Raw genomic sequence first — 16,438 nt, 5'->3', positions numbered from 1 at the left:
AACGTGAAAACCCACTTTTACATAGTTTCCGCCATCGCGCAGATTCCCAGAAAAAACATTATTTTAATCCTCCCGTTCCAACGGCCCTGATCGCGTCGGACTCCTTCCGACGTCCGAAAATTAAGTACGCTATCTCCCTGTCGCATCAGTATTCCGATCATCGTCCGATTTGGCTCCTCCAGATCTGACGGCCACCATAGCGTCGGAGCTCATCCGATGCCCGAAGGTTACCTCCCGACGGCCGTATAAAGGTTACGTCACGATGTATCCACGCGTCGGCTCCACAATCCGTCGGAGGTACTACTTCCGCAAACCGCCATCGTACTGTAGGCGGTGCGATATCAAACCGCCGCGGTTTCTGGTTTTGCCGTTCCCGCCTATGTGACCTCAGCAACCCGTCATCGCTCCGTCACCCAGGTACGCCGTCTTGTCATTTCCTTGCCCAGTCATTGGTCCACCTGTCCTGCCATCTCACTGCCCAAGTGGACCAACCAGACCCCGCCACCTGGCCCGATGATGTCCTGCTGACGTCATCCGGCCCTGACCCCACTCATGACGTCATGATGACGTCAGCACGAATTCGCGCCAAAATCACCAAAAAGTCTATTTTGGCCGAAAATTCGTGTTTTTTGCCATTTTGAGCGCATTCATCGTCGTTTATATCCTGCATGCATAATTACGACCAAACCTGCACCAGCCGCGGAAAAGTGTTTCCTGACCGCCAGAACGTCCATCTCTTCAGCGCCAGCAAGCTCTAACCAGTCCAACTCTACAGGTATTCTTCATTTGAGCTCTGAAACTCCATTTTTCACTGCATTTCGCGTATCAATAAGTAACAGACCTTAAGACCCGAAATTCACCGTTAAATGCCACTGAATTGACATCTAGACTGAACCAGAGCTGTCACTACACTTCTGTCGAACCACTGTGGGTAATTTGAAAGAAAACTGTCGCTGGTTCGCGCAATCGTGAACCCGTCACCTGCAGGAAACAAATCCACCACAAAAAAGCATACTCTGAGCATTTCTGCCACCCACCTAATCACTCAAAGGCAGTATTTCAACTGCTGCAGCCTTTACCTTCACCCTTCACTCATAAAACCATCATTCTCTGCAAAGAAACTTTGTCAGTGTTACTCTGCATAGTAACAGCAGTCTTCAAAGAGAACCACATCCCAAGAAGAGTCATGGATCCCCCTGTAGCTCCTATAGCCCTAAATGTAACTCCCCTGAATGCCCCTAATAGAACATTGGACACAAGAGCATTAGCAGACATGGACTACAAGATATCAGAGGAAATGTTGAGCAAAAGCAGGTTCCATTTACAAATCCTAAATGAAATAAAGATCAAACATGAGAGGGGGACAGACATCCTGGGAATTTGGGATTCATTTCTCCCAATATTCAAGCTTCCTCAGGTTAATCAATTCCCTGAGCTTATCCACTTAGTTGCTGACTACTATGATGCATCCCAGAGGGCAGTGCTGGACTCTTCAGGCTCAATTCTATTCCTCATTACCCCTGAAGCCATCAGGGAGATGTTGCAGTTCAAGACAGATCAAAAGTTGGTCCCTCTATCATTAGCTGATTTAATAGTACAGGGAGCCAGGATAACAGAGGCACAAATCACAAAGCTTAATCAGATTTTCATCAAAGCTGATACTGTGCAAACTCCTCCCATCCATTTTGCCTACCTCAACCAGTTGGGCTTAGACCTTGTTGACATGATCAGTCCCATCTTGGGATATGATTCAGTGGAGTATGTGGATGAAACTGTTCTACAAATAATGCTTATGTTTTCCCCAGGAAAGAAACCAATCTACTATGATTATGCCACATACATATCAGATAAGATGCATGAGCAGTTGATGAATCTGTCAAGAGAAAGGGTATTTAAATACACCTCTTACCTATATCATTTGCTCCTATACTTCCAGCATGATAAGTTCTCCTTCCCAAAGAAGAGAGAAGATGCACAGGGCAATCTGAGATCAGTAGTGTATTGGACATCCGTTTTTCACATAGTAAGCTGTTCTCCATACACCTACTGTGAATTTATTGATCTTTTCATCCATCCAGCCTTGACTCTACTGTTGGGTTCACCTCCTCCCAGATTGACAGACGAAATGCAAAGACTCCTGCATTTATCAAAAGCATACAGTATTGGGGATTGGTATTTCTACCAACACCACACCGTTATCAGACTATATGGGTGTGAGTTTCCCCCATTTAAACTACCTAAATTTGTGCCTATGAGGCTACTTGCCTTGGAATACTTCAGGCAGTTTGGTTATGTGGATATGCTCCACTTTTCAGGAAAAGGTAAGAAGGCACAGTTAAAAGTCAGAAATCAACTTGGCCATTTCCTTCTCAATGAAAGGGATGAAGGGTGGAGAGAGGCAGATAGAATGCTTGTGGGCCTTGGTCTCAAATACAGCTTCATATGGAAACCCTATGACCCCAACAACTTCATTACAATGAGGAGGCTCAAATACAAATTATCTGCTTATGGTCATTATAGCCTTCCTCACTTAGAAAAATATGCCAACCAAAGCAAGTGGAGAAGAGGAACTTTAGAAGAAAATGTGACCCAAGAAGAGCTTAATCAAAGAGCTCTAAGGAACCTCAAGAAGATGGCTGACCTTGAGTTTTATTCACAGGTCACCTCACTGCCAAGCACACAAACTGGAGCAGCAGCGTCCTCCTCAACTGCCCAACATCAAGCTACAAGAACTGGTGAAAACATCTCAGAAAAAGGCAAAGGCAAAGAGATGGAGCAGGAACAGCAGGAACAGCAACAAAAACAACAGCAGCAAGCAGAAGGGCTGCAGCAAGGGCAGCAAGAAGAATCAGAACAGCAAGAGCGACAACATCAAGAAGAACAAAGGCAGGAGCAGTCTGCCCAGCAAAAGGAAACAGTGGAGACTCCTCAGACCACTGAAAGAACGGTGCCTACAAGACAAGACACTACCTTTGATGCCTCGGTCCTCCAAACCCCTCAAAAGGAGGATACATTTGTCTTTAGAAAAAGGGACAGAGAAACTCCCCTGACATCCTCTATAAACCAGGGAGAGAAAAGGCAGAGACTAAATGATTTTCCAGAGGAGGATATAGCAATAAGAGAGGCATTGGGCATGGGCCCACCCAGCAGGGAAGCTTCAGCAAGTTCCTTCCAGCAGGAACAGGACAGGACCATGGGAGGGGAGGTCAGCTCCTCCAGCCAGCAGAAAGAAGGACAAGTAAGCATCAAGCAGCAATTTATAGACATCAAGAGGAGTAGTGATCCTATCAAAGTACAACTGTACAATCACCTGCTAAACATGGCTCCTTCCAATCAGCAGAGACTTATGTCTGCTTTTGATGTAAGTGAAGGCAAAATGATAATGAGTCACTTTATGCCTACGGCGCTCCAACCACAATCCACTGCTGACTATCTTAGGACTAACCTAGAGGTCCTCGCCAAGGACATACACCCTATGGACAAAATTGAGCTGCATAAGCAAACTGGCGAAATGGTGTATGCTTCATTGGCTGACAAGACTTTGGAGAATTATAAATTAACAAGCAGTCTGAATGCCACAGCTTCCCAGCTAGAACTGGAGAGGGCCTCTTCTCAGGCCAAAGACAACAGGATAAAGTCCCTGGAGGAAATCATTGTAGAAATTGGGCACAATCCCAATGATATCAAAGGGATACAAGAGATCCTGAAACTTAGAGATGCTGACATGGCTGCACTAAGAAAGAAGGTCAAAATTCCAGCCACTATCCATCCACAGACTGATGAGATAGCAAAGCAAAGGCATGAGCAGGATTCTACTGCCCTGCTAGTTTCCATTTACAAAGAGCTTGTGAAGGCACAAGAAAAATTGGGGCAATATGAAGCTACACAAGCAGCTCTACAAGCATCATTAAAACAAGCACAAGAAGGGCAGACATCTCAGCCCCCTCCTCAAGTCATCAATCTTGAGGAGACCGTTCCTACTACTGTGCCTCCACCTCAGCAGGCTGAACAAACAGCCACATCTACTTCAGCAGCACCCATCAGCACAGATCAGAGCCTAGATATGCAGAAGCTAAAGAATGAAATACAAATTTTGGAAGCCCAGATGACAGAGCTGAATGAAACTAAGGAAAAGCTGGCCAAGGTAAATGAAAGGCATGATAAGACAAAAAGAGAGGTGGGAGAAAAGGCCAGGGAAATCAAGGCCCTTAAAGACAGGATCAAGGAGCTTGAGAATGAGCTCAAGCTAGATAAAATCATATCTGAGATCAGAGCAATGATATGGTCCAATATTGGTCAATCCATCAACAACCAATGGCCATACATCGAGACAATCCATGAGCAACTAGAGCTCATCCCAAAGGCACAGAAGGAAATCCGAACATCAAGGGCCTTATTAGGAAATATGCCTGAAGTTGCTACAAGAATGATCAATGTGCTTAACCACAAAACAAGTTCTCAGTTAGCCACCATTGGAATCACAAATAGAACTGAGACCATTCAAATGATCAAGAGGGTTCTTACTCTTAGAAATCTGGTGCAGACATTGGACAGAAGAACCCAGGATATGCAGACAGAGGTAAATAGGTTCATGGAGAAGTTTCAGGTGTTGCAGAGTAGAGGACTCCCTAGTTTACTGAACAGCGGAGGGAAATTATTCACCCATGAACAGTATGCTAAAAGAGTAAATGTTTTTGCCTCAGCACAGGTCAATGAGAAGGCCAGCACTTCAGAAGACACAGGGCCTATTACAGGGCAGATTTTCTATAGTAAGATAGAAAATCTACTTTTTATAATGAATGAAATTAATCACTTGTTTGATGTAGCCCCAAATTTTTTCAAATATACAGAAGTTGAAGAGACAATGGAGGCCATCCTCAAGCATCAGCTCCCTACACAGGAATGGTGGACAGATGCAATACACAGAATTTTGTAATCAGTAAGGCATTCACCAAATTTCTGTTTTATTACAATTTTTATAAAAAGCACAGTTCAGCAAAGTCAGCATGCAGCATAAATCAAAGCTGAGCCAACTCAGCGGATGTAGCGGCCAACAAAGCAGAAAAAGAGAAACACAGCTGGCAAACCCGAGAACGCACTGCACAGCCAAAAGTAAATGCGTATCTCTAGAATTAAAACAGAGTAATGCAACCGACTCAGTGACTCTCAAAAGTCAAAACAATCCTCTGACAGACATAAAGGGAATTTACGCTGCATTTAAAGTTGTAATAACTCCTTGCCTACTTTCTGAACGTAATACTGTAGATATTTTCTCTCTCAGATGACTCAATGCCTGAGATATTTTGTATACGCATTTCTATAAAGTCCCCTTCGCATAAGATTGCAAAGGTTGTTGTTGATTTTTCCTGAAGAAGTTCTTATGCTGTAATTCTTTTCAGAAGTTAATAGAGAAAAGCAATGGAATTTCTCGGATTTCTGAGGTGTTGGATGCGTTCTGGTGTCTGTTGATAACTACTGGATCCCTATGTATTTCATCATACAATAAGTCTCTGTATCTCTCTCTGTTAATTAGCTGTTTTTGTTAAAATCCATATATGTTATCTGTTTTCAATACTAAGCAACAAGGAAAAAGAATAGCTTTCAGGATTTATTCACTGAGTAACCTGAGTTCAATCTGCGTTGTTTATCAATGTTTTCTTCAGCTGTAATCTAGTAAAGTGTAATTCTTAAATGCTGCACTTTTCAGAATGCATCTATCACAGTGACCTTTGTCACAGGAATTCAAAGTTTTGCTCCTGTGCAGTGTGCTCACCTTCACCCACCAGTTCAATAGGAAATTCTTAATTGCTTTCTGTTGAATCGACATACATCACCATTTGATCTAGTTTGTCTGTTTAAAATACACAATAGGCCCTGCAGTTAGAACAACACCAAACCAGCGTATCAGATCATTTCACAGCTCCAGACTCCATTGCCCAATGGTATTATACTATCTAAACACTGCCTCATAAGACCTGAAAGAAATCCTTCAACCAAAACATAAACCAAAACCTGAGCATAATAGCTAGCCTAAAACACCATCATAACAGAGACAAATCATAAAGAGAGAGCCCTCTCTGGTTGCAGTTAGGCTAGGAACTGTAACCCAAAGATTGGTTAGTGGTTACCCTGGCCGTATTCCCTTGGGAGTCATAGGGAACAACCTGGGAGTTAACATCAGGCACATAGCGTCAAAGTATTTCATCTGAGCCCATCTTATACAATTGGCCTGCAATAACTGAAAAGTCTGCCACACGTACCACCAATTCTTTCTTCTATTGACTAGTGTATCCCTCAGGAGCCATCCCTATGGTCAGAAAGTGGATAATTTCCGCAAAGTGATTATTCGCTACGCGCACCGTGAAGAGTTGCACGTCAGGGAGCCCTTCCTCCAAATTGGTAGGCTCCTCCCCCGTTTCAATGCACTACAGATGGTTTGGCCTTGCATTCAACCTTCCTGGCTTCACATTCACCTCGAAATCATACTCCTGAAACAACAACAACCATCTGTAGATTCCCCCCCCCCCCAACATAGGCTTATTGACAAGGTATTCCAATGTAGAATGGTTTGTGTACATCTTGAAATGTACGCCTAGCAGGTGATGTCTGAACTTCTGGAGCACATACACCATTGCCAAGCCTTTGTACTCAGTCGTTGAATAATTATTTTCAGCCTTAGACAACTTCCTTCTCATAAACGATATAGGGTGATCCAACTCTCCTTCGCCAACCTGTATCAGAACTACTCCTAGCTTAACACAGGAGGCATCTACATGCACATGGAACTCCTTCTTCCAATCCGGGAAGACTAGGATTAATGCGGTGACCATTTTCTCCTTCAGTATATCCAAGTTGTGCTGACATTCTTCATCCCAACAGAGTGTAGCATCCTTCTTTAGTAGCTTTTCCATAGGCGCAGTAATCTAAGCATAAGTTTTGATGAACTTCCGATAATATCTAATATGGCCCAGCGTAACACATAGCTGGTTAACACTCCTTGGGGCTTCCAAATTTATTATTACTGCGATCTTAGTAGGGTCCACCATAAGTCCTTTCCTGCATACCACATGACCCATCAAGATCCCAAAAGGGACATAGAACAAATATTTTTTAGGTTTAGTGCAATCTGATACCTTCGGCATGTATCCAACATTAAGCGTAGACAGTCTACATGGTGCTTGACTAGCCCAAACACTGTCCAATCATCGAAATAGACCTCCAAGCACTTGTGAATGAACTCCTTGAACACCGCGATGACCACGCATGAGAAGATCTCTAGCGCATTCTTAAGTCCAAAAGGCATCATTGTATACTGGAAACATCCCCACTATGTCATAAAGGTGGTCTTACTCCTATATTATGGCACGATCTTTATCTGATGGTATCTAGAGAACCCATCAGTGAATGAATAGGCCCCCTTCTTGCCAACATTATCTAGTACTTCATCTATTAATGGAGTTGGAAAAGGATCATGAATGCAAGAATCATTAAGCTTCCTGAGATCTACACAAATCCTTATTTCATTATTCTGCTTCTTTTCTTGAACTACCATTGGACTCACCCAATCAGATTCCTCCATTGGTTCAATAATACCCACTGCAAGCATCTTGTCCAACTCCAAGTAGACCTTTTCCTTGTATTTGGGATTAAGGCGATATGGCCTCTACTTAACAGGCTTCATGTTCGGTTTCAAATTTATTTTCATTAGTCCCAAATCACCTATGATTCCTTTTAAGTCCAAAAATTTTGTGGGAAATAAATCCTGATATTCGCGAAGAAACTCAGTGACTTTATAAACTGTAGCATCATCCCAGTAATCCCCAATCATTACAAACTTTGGTTCCACTTCTGTACCAATGTTTACCTGCTTAGTTTTCAGTGGAACAGTGATGTCGAGGTTCTCTAGCTATGGTCCCTCCACTTTGCGGAGACCTTCTGCCTTGGGGATTTTAATATTCCTCGGATCCTCATCCTCTCCTTCAGTAGTCATATTATAGCTTTCCAGTGGATGGCGCAACTGGGTGCTCCAATCCGATTGAATCAATTCCAAGGGATCCTGCAGAATTCTAAAGATTGCTTCCTTAACCTCCTGCTGCGCTTCATCAATACTTTCGAATCCACCTTCAAAGCTGAACATCCTCATGAACCCCTCTCTTAAGATATCCCACTCCACAGTGTTGTGGCAGAGCTCTGTTTCCAAATACCAGTTCATAACATGATGTCTAAAGTGTGATAGAAAATATGCACCCACTCTGGATGCGGCTTTGTTCCATAAACCTTAGTCCACTACAAATCATTTCTCCCGTCATACTTCTCAGTCAACTGTACCTGGGGGCAACAAAATTGCATCCTCATCATCTTCCTATAGTCGTGACATTCTTCAAAGCTATCTTTATGCATACCCCATCGCTAGGCAGGGGTAGCGCGCATGTTATAGCTCCAAATACCACCTTATGTATTTGTGATCCTTGGTTTATGGCCTACAGCAACCCCTGCTTCTAGACTTGGTTCAAATATTTAAAAAACAGTGTTTTACTCCCTGTACGTGACTTTGCCCTGTATTAAACGTGTGTACATGTGGGTCAGTATATACCCAACCTGCGTATATGTCTTAAAACACTTTAAAAAAATAAATTTCCTTAAATATGGGCGGAGATCATGGGTTTACCTGTTGATTACCTATTAGTTCCCATGGCCCAGCTGTTCCCAACTATTTCCCAACTAAAAAACTACTTTGGGAGAAGTATAAAAAGACTTCAATGGGAAGGCCTTAAGGAGGAGAGAAAATTGAGAATTACTCTACTGAGATTATCCCCTGATCAAGTCTGAAGATCCTTGTGCTTCAAGCACTTCCCCAAGTTCAGGAAACCCTTGTTTCCTTGAGAGTTGATATCCTTTCACTTGTGGAGATATCCTTGTGTTGGTTATGGAAGGAGCTTTTTGAAGACCGGGACTCGACGGACCTGGAGGACAGTTCCACTTGGATTAGGAAGAGGAAGACTCAAGTGAACTCTTTCTATGTCTTTGTTATAGTTATGTACAATAAAATAAACACTGTCTTTTTCATGATATCAACTTTGTTCATGAATCTGATGTTATTGTTATGGTTTATGTGCGAATGACTATTTCAATGTATAACTAACCATCTACTTATATGTTATAAAGTTGATTTCACTATAACGCTTTTTTTATATGCTAATGTGTGTCTTTGAATTGGTTGTTTTACAGGTTCAAAGATCGTGAGGAGTTACAGAGGGTTTGAACCCTGGCTGCAACTACCCGAACAAAGGACCCCCGGGTATGCACATCCTCGCATAGTTTGCTCGTTTAAGCATTTTACCTGAGTTATTTGCTTGTTTCTTGCTATAGATTACTACTGCTCTGCTAGGGTTCTGACCTAAAGCCCTAGGGGACTTTATCCCTTAACAGAATTGGTGACTCTGCTGGGGACAATAATCTTGTTGTTCCTAGTTTGGGTTATTTAGTGCCAATTAGGGCTCAACTTTTAGTTTTCTTGCTGTGATTGTATTGTCTGCTCCTGGGGGAACTCAAACTTCAAGTCTGATCCTTTTCATCAGGCCTCATTTTGTTTTTTCTTGTAAACTTTTATATATGCACCTTTGTCGGGTTACAGAAGCGTATACACACTAGTTTCTATGAACTGAAGCCGCGTATATGCGGGTTTCTTTTGGCTGAAATGCATGTACACGCAGCTGTGTAGAGACACGGTCACATATACATTTGTTTTGCATGATTTTTTCAAGTCGTTTTATCTGAAAATATTGGTTTCTTGGCCTGTGTGCTTCCTGAGTGGTCAGTTTTTGTTTCCAGATTTTAGTTTTTCAGTGAGCCTACTATTTCGAGTTCTCTCCTTCTTTGAAGAGTTTTTGGTCTCGGTTTACTTTACAGTGAGTGTTATCATTTGTGTTTGAACACACAAGGCTTCTTGTAGAGGCTCTTGATTGTTCTGGTTTTCCAGAATAGAAGATTGCTTGCAATCTTTGTGTCAAACTTCATTTTTATGGTTTGCTTGCTTTGCTTCCTGTTGAATTTGTGGCCATTCACTTCTTCTAGCTTTTCAAAAGTTTTTGTTGACAAGTTTGAAAGCGTGCCTTTCTTGATTTCTTGATCAGTGTCTCAAACCTATTTTTGCTGCTTTTGGATCATTTAGCATATCTTGAAACACCTATTTTGTTAAGTTTTCATTCGTGTTGAATTGCCAACTTGCAAAGTTTCCTTGTGATTTGCTTTAGATCTTTGAGTCTTTAATAGCATTTTGAGTACTTTTGAAAAGTTGCTTTTATTGCTTTTTTGAAAAAGAAAAGTCCTTCAAAAACGTTTTTTTTGCTTTCTTTGCTGAATTTGTGTTTGGTTTCTTTTGGTTTTTGAGAGTGATTTGGGATCTTTGTGTTTAGTCCTTCTTGTTTTGGGAAAGATTTTGTGTTCGAAATTTTCATTCCTTTCAAAACACTTAAGTTGGATTATAAAACAAATTACTTTCATTTTCTTTTTAGAGTAATCTAGAATTTTTGCATTATCATGTACACCTTGCATTAGGGTAGTTTCACATCATTAGAGCATCAATATTTTTTTAGTTTTTGTGAATGTGAAGTTTGTTGCGAGAAAAGAAAAGGAAAAAGTTTATTGCTTTAATATAAGTTTCTTAGAACCCAAGTAGAAGTTTCTTTTCATCGAAGAACAAATAAGTGCATTGCATATAAGTTAGTTTTTCATTAATTTCTTTTGCGTCAACGAACACCATCAGTTTCACTTTCGTATTGTCCCTTTGAATTAAAAAGAACGGCCACTTGCTAATAAAATAAACTAGAACTTTTTATATTGTCAATAAGTACACCAAAAAGTTTTAGGTTATTTAGGATCTTGGATTAGGCGAGAGGAAAGTAAACTCTCCAAGGTCACTCTAAATTGTCAAACGTAGAAGTATGAATAGAGAGTGAAAATCCAATAGCGTTAGGGAGACCGGGAAAGCTCCGTGACTAGGAGTTAAGCACAAGGGTTTTTGAAGATAAGGATGAGAGAGACCCCCTCTCTTACCTGTCAGATCTTACCTCATGACTGTTTCGCTCAGCTTCTGATACGAGTTGGTATCTTTAGTTGCCTATCCTAGGGATATACACAGGTGGCTACAGAGGGGAATCCCGTGGCACCTGAGGTCGACGTTGCATCACTTTCGGTGGTATTTCTGGAGGGTACCCTTGCGAAGCTTGGGGGCTTGCACCAGCAAAGGATGTTGTTTGGAGGTCAGCGTAACTTCCTCTAATACCTTCGCTAGTAGACCTGGGGTGTAATTACCCCAGTCTATTTTCGGAAGGTCCTTATTATTCACTTTCTTTTGATGTCCGGTCTTAATCACCTGGAGTGGAAATACTTGGAAGTTGTTTGACTACTGAATTCTTTAGGGACATTTTTAGTGTGTGTTATGTGCTCCTAGTTGGCTTATCTTTCAAATTTCTTGAGTCTTTGAGTAGATCTTATTAAATAATTCAAAGTGGCTGACCGATCACTTAGATGGTCCTGTAGACTTCGTGGGCTTTCACTTGCGAGTCCAGAACCTTCTCCTAGAAGGCGTAGGAGTGATTCTACTAGTGGTTTTCAACTAGTGGCAGCTAGCGCATCGAAGATTGATCTTCCACTTGGGGGCATCAGTGTACAAGGTAGACCTGGTACTACCACGGAGCCAGAGAGGAACACACCAGTTCTTTCTTAGGTACTCTTCCAGTCGGAAGATAATATTGAGGTAGAAGAGCTCTCAGAGTCGATTGCAGCTCCGAATTCTCCTCTCCCTTCCGATCATTTGGACGTATTTTTATACGTCAGAACTTCGACACACAGGCCTTCAAGCCCAAGTCCACACACAAATATCCCTTCGATGACCACTTCTGGAAGCATGGCATCCACCACGAGTGCTACGACTATGCATACTCCTATATCAATACAAGGGGGAGGAACTATTTCCATCCCTTATACATCTTTATTTGGGTCTACTGCTAGCACATCCTTGTTTGGGTCTACTTCCATTCTGTCGACCAGTGGAAGTTCCCAAGTGCATGCATCCAGTTTTGGATTCTTGCCTTTTGGAATTACTTCTCAAGGTATTCCTTCAGTTCCATTAAGTGTAGCATTAACTTCCTCCACGTCCATGATGAGTGGATCAACATCTTTTTAGGTTTTTCATTTTGGAAGTGGTCATATACCACATTCAAATCCAACGGCGGGGTCTATGCCTTTTCCTTTCAAAGTTTTCCACCCTTAGCTAATGCTTGAAACCCTTACCAAGGCTTGTCCACTCCATATAATAATTCGTTAGGGGGAATCTTTGCCGGTTATGGAGGTGTTTCGGCTGGAGTTGGTAAAACTCCGAGTTTTGTTAGACCACAAGGGTCACCTTTTGGTTCCGAAGGTTCTACTAGTTACTTCGGGCAACCTAGTGCATTTCAAAATCCAAGTCATTCTTTTCAGACTTTCGGGAACTGATGAGCCCCAATTTTTGGTACAATTTGGGCTCATATTGGCCTACTTACCTTGTTCAACCATTCATATTTTACCACTTATGCATTCATTTCTTAGTATATTCGTGTTGTTTGTAGGAAGAAGGGCAGGCATTATATCTGTGTGACTAATACATGATGATTTCAGGTTCTTGGCATTAAAGAGAGCAAAAGACCACGCAAAAGGAGACAAGGAGACAACAAAGGTGACATTGCGGGTTCATAGGGAGGTTGTCCACAGTCTTGATGACCCTCCTCGTGATTTTCACCTTAACGCCGAGCTCTAACAGCTCTCCCCACCGAGCTTAAAGGCAGCCAACACGTTCTACAGGATCAGCAGTTTGACTTTCAGTTGGACAGCCAAGCTCCACGAATGGAGGAAGCCAGCTTGATCTTCGTTTTGTATAAATATGAAGGTCGTAGCCTTTGTTAGGAGCTTTTTGAACTTTTGGACTGATATTGTAATTTTTTAGCATAGCTCGATGTTTGTTTTTGTAAGCCAGTTTTGGCATGACATTAGACTTTTGATTATGAATAAAGGCAAGCAGATTTGGATCTAGTTCTGAGCGTTTAAGGGAGCTATAGCTCTCAGGTTAGGGCCCAACCTGAGAGCAATAGATCTCCTCTTCTTGTAGTGTTATTTACCTTTGTTTCCAGCATTTTGTTTCCTTGTTTTGATATGCATTTCAAAGAACACAGGTTGCTGATTTGATTTCTTTAATAAGATTGAGTAGGATTAGCTTATGGTTAAATTACTTTCAGCTGCTTAGATTAGGATAGGAGGTTTGTAATCCACTGGAGCTCCAAGAAAAGGTTGTTAGTGCCTCCACTGCCATCTCTGTTTAGGGATTGGGGTGCAGTCTATACCAACCACCAAAAAAAACGCAGTCTTTTCTACTTTTATGCAAGCTGCAACACAGTCGATTTAATCGTGGATCCTTCCATGCATTTTGCTCTTGAGCCATACTTCGTCATTACAATTCCATGCACGACTTTTCTTCATGATTTACATCGTTGTTCATTGGTTTAATAGCACAGGTAGCACTGGTTAATGAATTCTCGTTTTTGGTGCAAGACATAAGTCATTTGTTTTATTTACACTGCTCCATATCATTCTACTTCCTTCTTCTTCTTCTTAACCTCTCCTTAAGCCACCTACTTGACCTCTGTTCAGCTCGTTCACCTTCCAACTCTTCCATTGCCCACGTAGCTTCATCTTTTTGACCTTTCGTTGATCCCATCCTTCTATCCACCAACCACTTCGTGCACTCTTTCTCCATCCTGGTTCTCTGCCCCTGAGTCATCACAAGCTCCATCTCCACCTTACCTATCCACCCATACTGTTCCATCACTTCACCATCACCCAAAACTTCCACTTACAGCACATCCTGTAGAAGTTAGCAGGTTTCCTGTAGAATTCCTTAGTTTCCTGTAAGATCCCCTGCAGACATCCTGTAGAAGCCTGCAAACTTGGTTGCCGAGTATCTGAACGTTGTAGACTTCTATGGATTGATGCTAGGGACCCTCTGGGACCTCCTAGCCATCCTGACCTTTCCCAAGCTTTCTCTCCCTTCGCAGCACCTCTGCACAGCCAAACCCTAATAAGAAACAAATTCATAATCACTCCATCCACTTAAGAAAAAATACAAAAACAATGTTCTTTTTCATAGAAGTAGTTTGAGTTCATGCATTTCACATCATTAGAAGTAATGGCATCATTTGTAGACATTTGCACTCTCACTATTGCACCATAGAGGTTAAACTAGTCAGATTAGGGTTTACTAGGGTTTCCATGCTTTGGTTGGCTTTCAGTTCATTTTTGCAAAGTAGATCAATTTCCCTTGAGATAGCCTTCATCCATCATTTAGAAAGCTTCTTATGAGAGCATATAGAAGTTGGCTTGAGCCCTAGCGGACTTGTGCCATCTGACCAAGTGACAGCTGCGACAAGAGCTAGTACTTGTGCATACAGCACCGTCGCTTCCAAGTTTGTATGAACTATCGGGTTGATAAAATTAGGGATAGGAAGCCCCAGGAGTCATAGCATTATTTCTACAATACTGGAGCCCACCATCTTTTTGGCGCCGTTGCCGGGGAAGCGTCAGAGTATTAGTAATTGTTGCTTTTCTTCTATTTTCCACTACACTCTTCTGCTAAGTAGTTTATTTCATTTCCATTCTGCAAAAGTAGCATAGATTAGCATTTCCTGCTTTCATAGATTAGCATTTCCTGCTTTCGTAGATTAGCCTTTCATTTCTGCAAGCGTAGACTAGTGTTTCAATTCTGCAAGCGTAGACTAGCATTTCCATTCCTGCAATTTCATTTGAGCAAAGTAGATTAGTTCTTTCCTGCTTTCAGTTTAATTCTGCATCTTTATAGTTAGTTGTAGATCAATCTGTTTCAGTTTTACAGGTACCAAAGGAAAAAAAGCAAAAACAATAAAAAAAGAAAGTCTTTTCCATTTCATGCCTCGTAGGAACCGAGATAAATCAGGCAAATTCCTACCCAACACCCCCACCACATCACTGAGTCACCCTTCTCTCTTCTTTGGTGACAGTGACCCAGAAGAACCTATAGGTGAACATCCCGAGATATACACAGATCGTATAGTAGAAGAAGAGTTAGAGACCACTCCATCTGAAGCTATGGCTGACAATAGAAGAGAAGATGAGAGAATAGAAGGTGTCTTCCCCATCCGAGAGACCAATGGAGAGATGAAAATGAAGAACATTAGCCCCTCCGCCTTACCTCACTTCCATGGACTGACTACTGAAGATCCTGATACCTTCCTGTTTGAGTTCGTTGTCCTTTGTAGAACCTATGACTATACTGAAGATGAGCAAAAGCTGAAACTCTTCCCTTCAACTCTTAAGGATGCAACATTACGCTGGTTCATGGGTTTACCTGGGAATAGTATCACCACTTGGGCTCAGATGCAGCAAGCTTTTAATACCAAGTACAGGGATTATTGTAGGTCTAAGAAAACCAAGGGAGAAATCTTTCGGATGACCATGGGAAATGATGAGTCCTTAGAGGATTATGAGGAGAGGTTCCAACTTAGCTATAAGCGGGCCAGGTGCACACTTGACCCTGAATCCCTCAAGTTGGTCCTGCTCCGAGGAGTCCCTGAAGACCTCTTAGATACCCTTCACATGTTAGCTGGGGGGGGACATTTACCAACTGCCTTATGAGGACATCAAGACTGTGTTTAGAAACCACTCCAGGGCAGCTCGGAAACGAGGTAGGGGAAACCTCCTCTCAACTAGTGTCCCTTTCTCCAAACATGAGCTTGCAAATCAATTAGAAGATCTCAAGAGTGAGGTGAGACAGACCATTGCCATGCAGCTGGACACATTCAGAATCCAGCAGAAGAAAGAAGAAGCTAAGAGAGCCTTGGCTGTCTTCTGCCCTAGGTGCACAAGGAGACACCCTAAGAACGAATGCCCATTGCATTCAGTTGAAGTATGTTTCATTTGTGAGGAGGACCATCCCAAAAATCAGTGTCCAACCTTACCTGGGTTTAAAGCCATGTACCAAGGGACAGAAACTCCCACTGAACCTCTCTATTACCTCAACCAAAGGAGGCCACAAGGATCTAGACCTTATCAGCAGGGAATGCAAGGGGCACCTCAAGCTTATTACAGCCCCAACCAATCGACTCCTATGCCTTCCTGGGGTCCCCCTGCTCATCCTTCCTGGTCCATGCCTCCTCCATGGTCTTATCCACCTCAGTACCCTACTCAACCTACTTCTCATTCATATCATTCACATGCCCAGCCACATCCTCAGTGGAATGCACCTCAGTCGGGGTGGAGGCCCCAGTACAATACTCCTCCCGCCATTTTGCCTCCACCACCAGTTCAACCTCAGCCATTACCTCCTGCTCCTCGAAGGCAACCTCAAATCCCTGCTCAACCGAACCCGAACCCG

The sequence above is a fragment of the Pinus tabuliformis genome, chromosome 2_2 (assembly GCF_031772625.1).
Source record: "Pinus tabuliformis cultivar Carrire ecotype Pingquan chromosome 2_2, CPIR1, whole genome shotgun sequence".
In the NCBI taxonomy this organism is placed as follows: domain Eukaryota; kingdom Viridiplantae; phylum Streptophyta; class Pinopsida; order Pinales; family Pinaceae; genus Pinus; species Pinus tabuliformis.
This window is presented reverse-complemented; position numbering follows the sequence as displayed.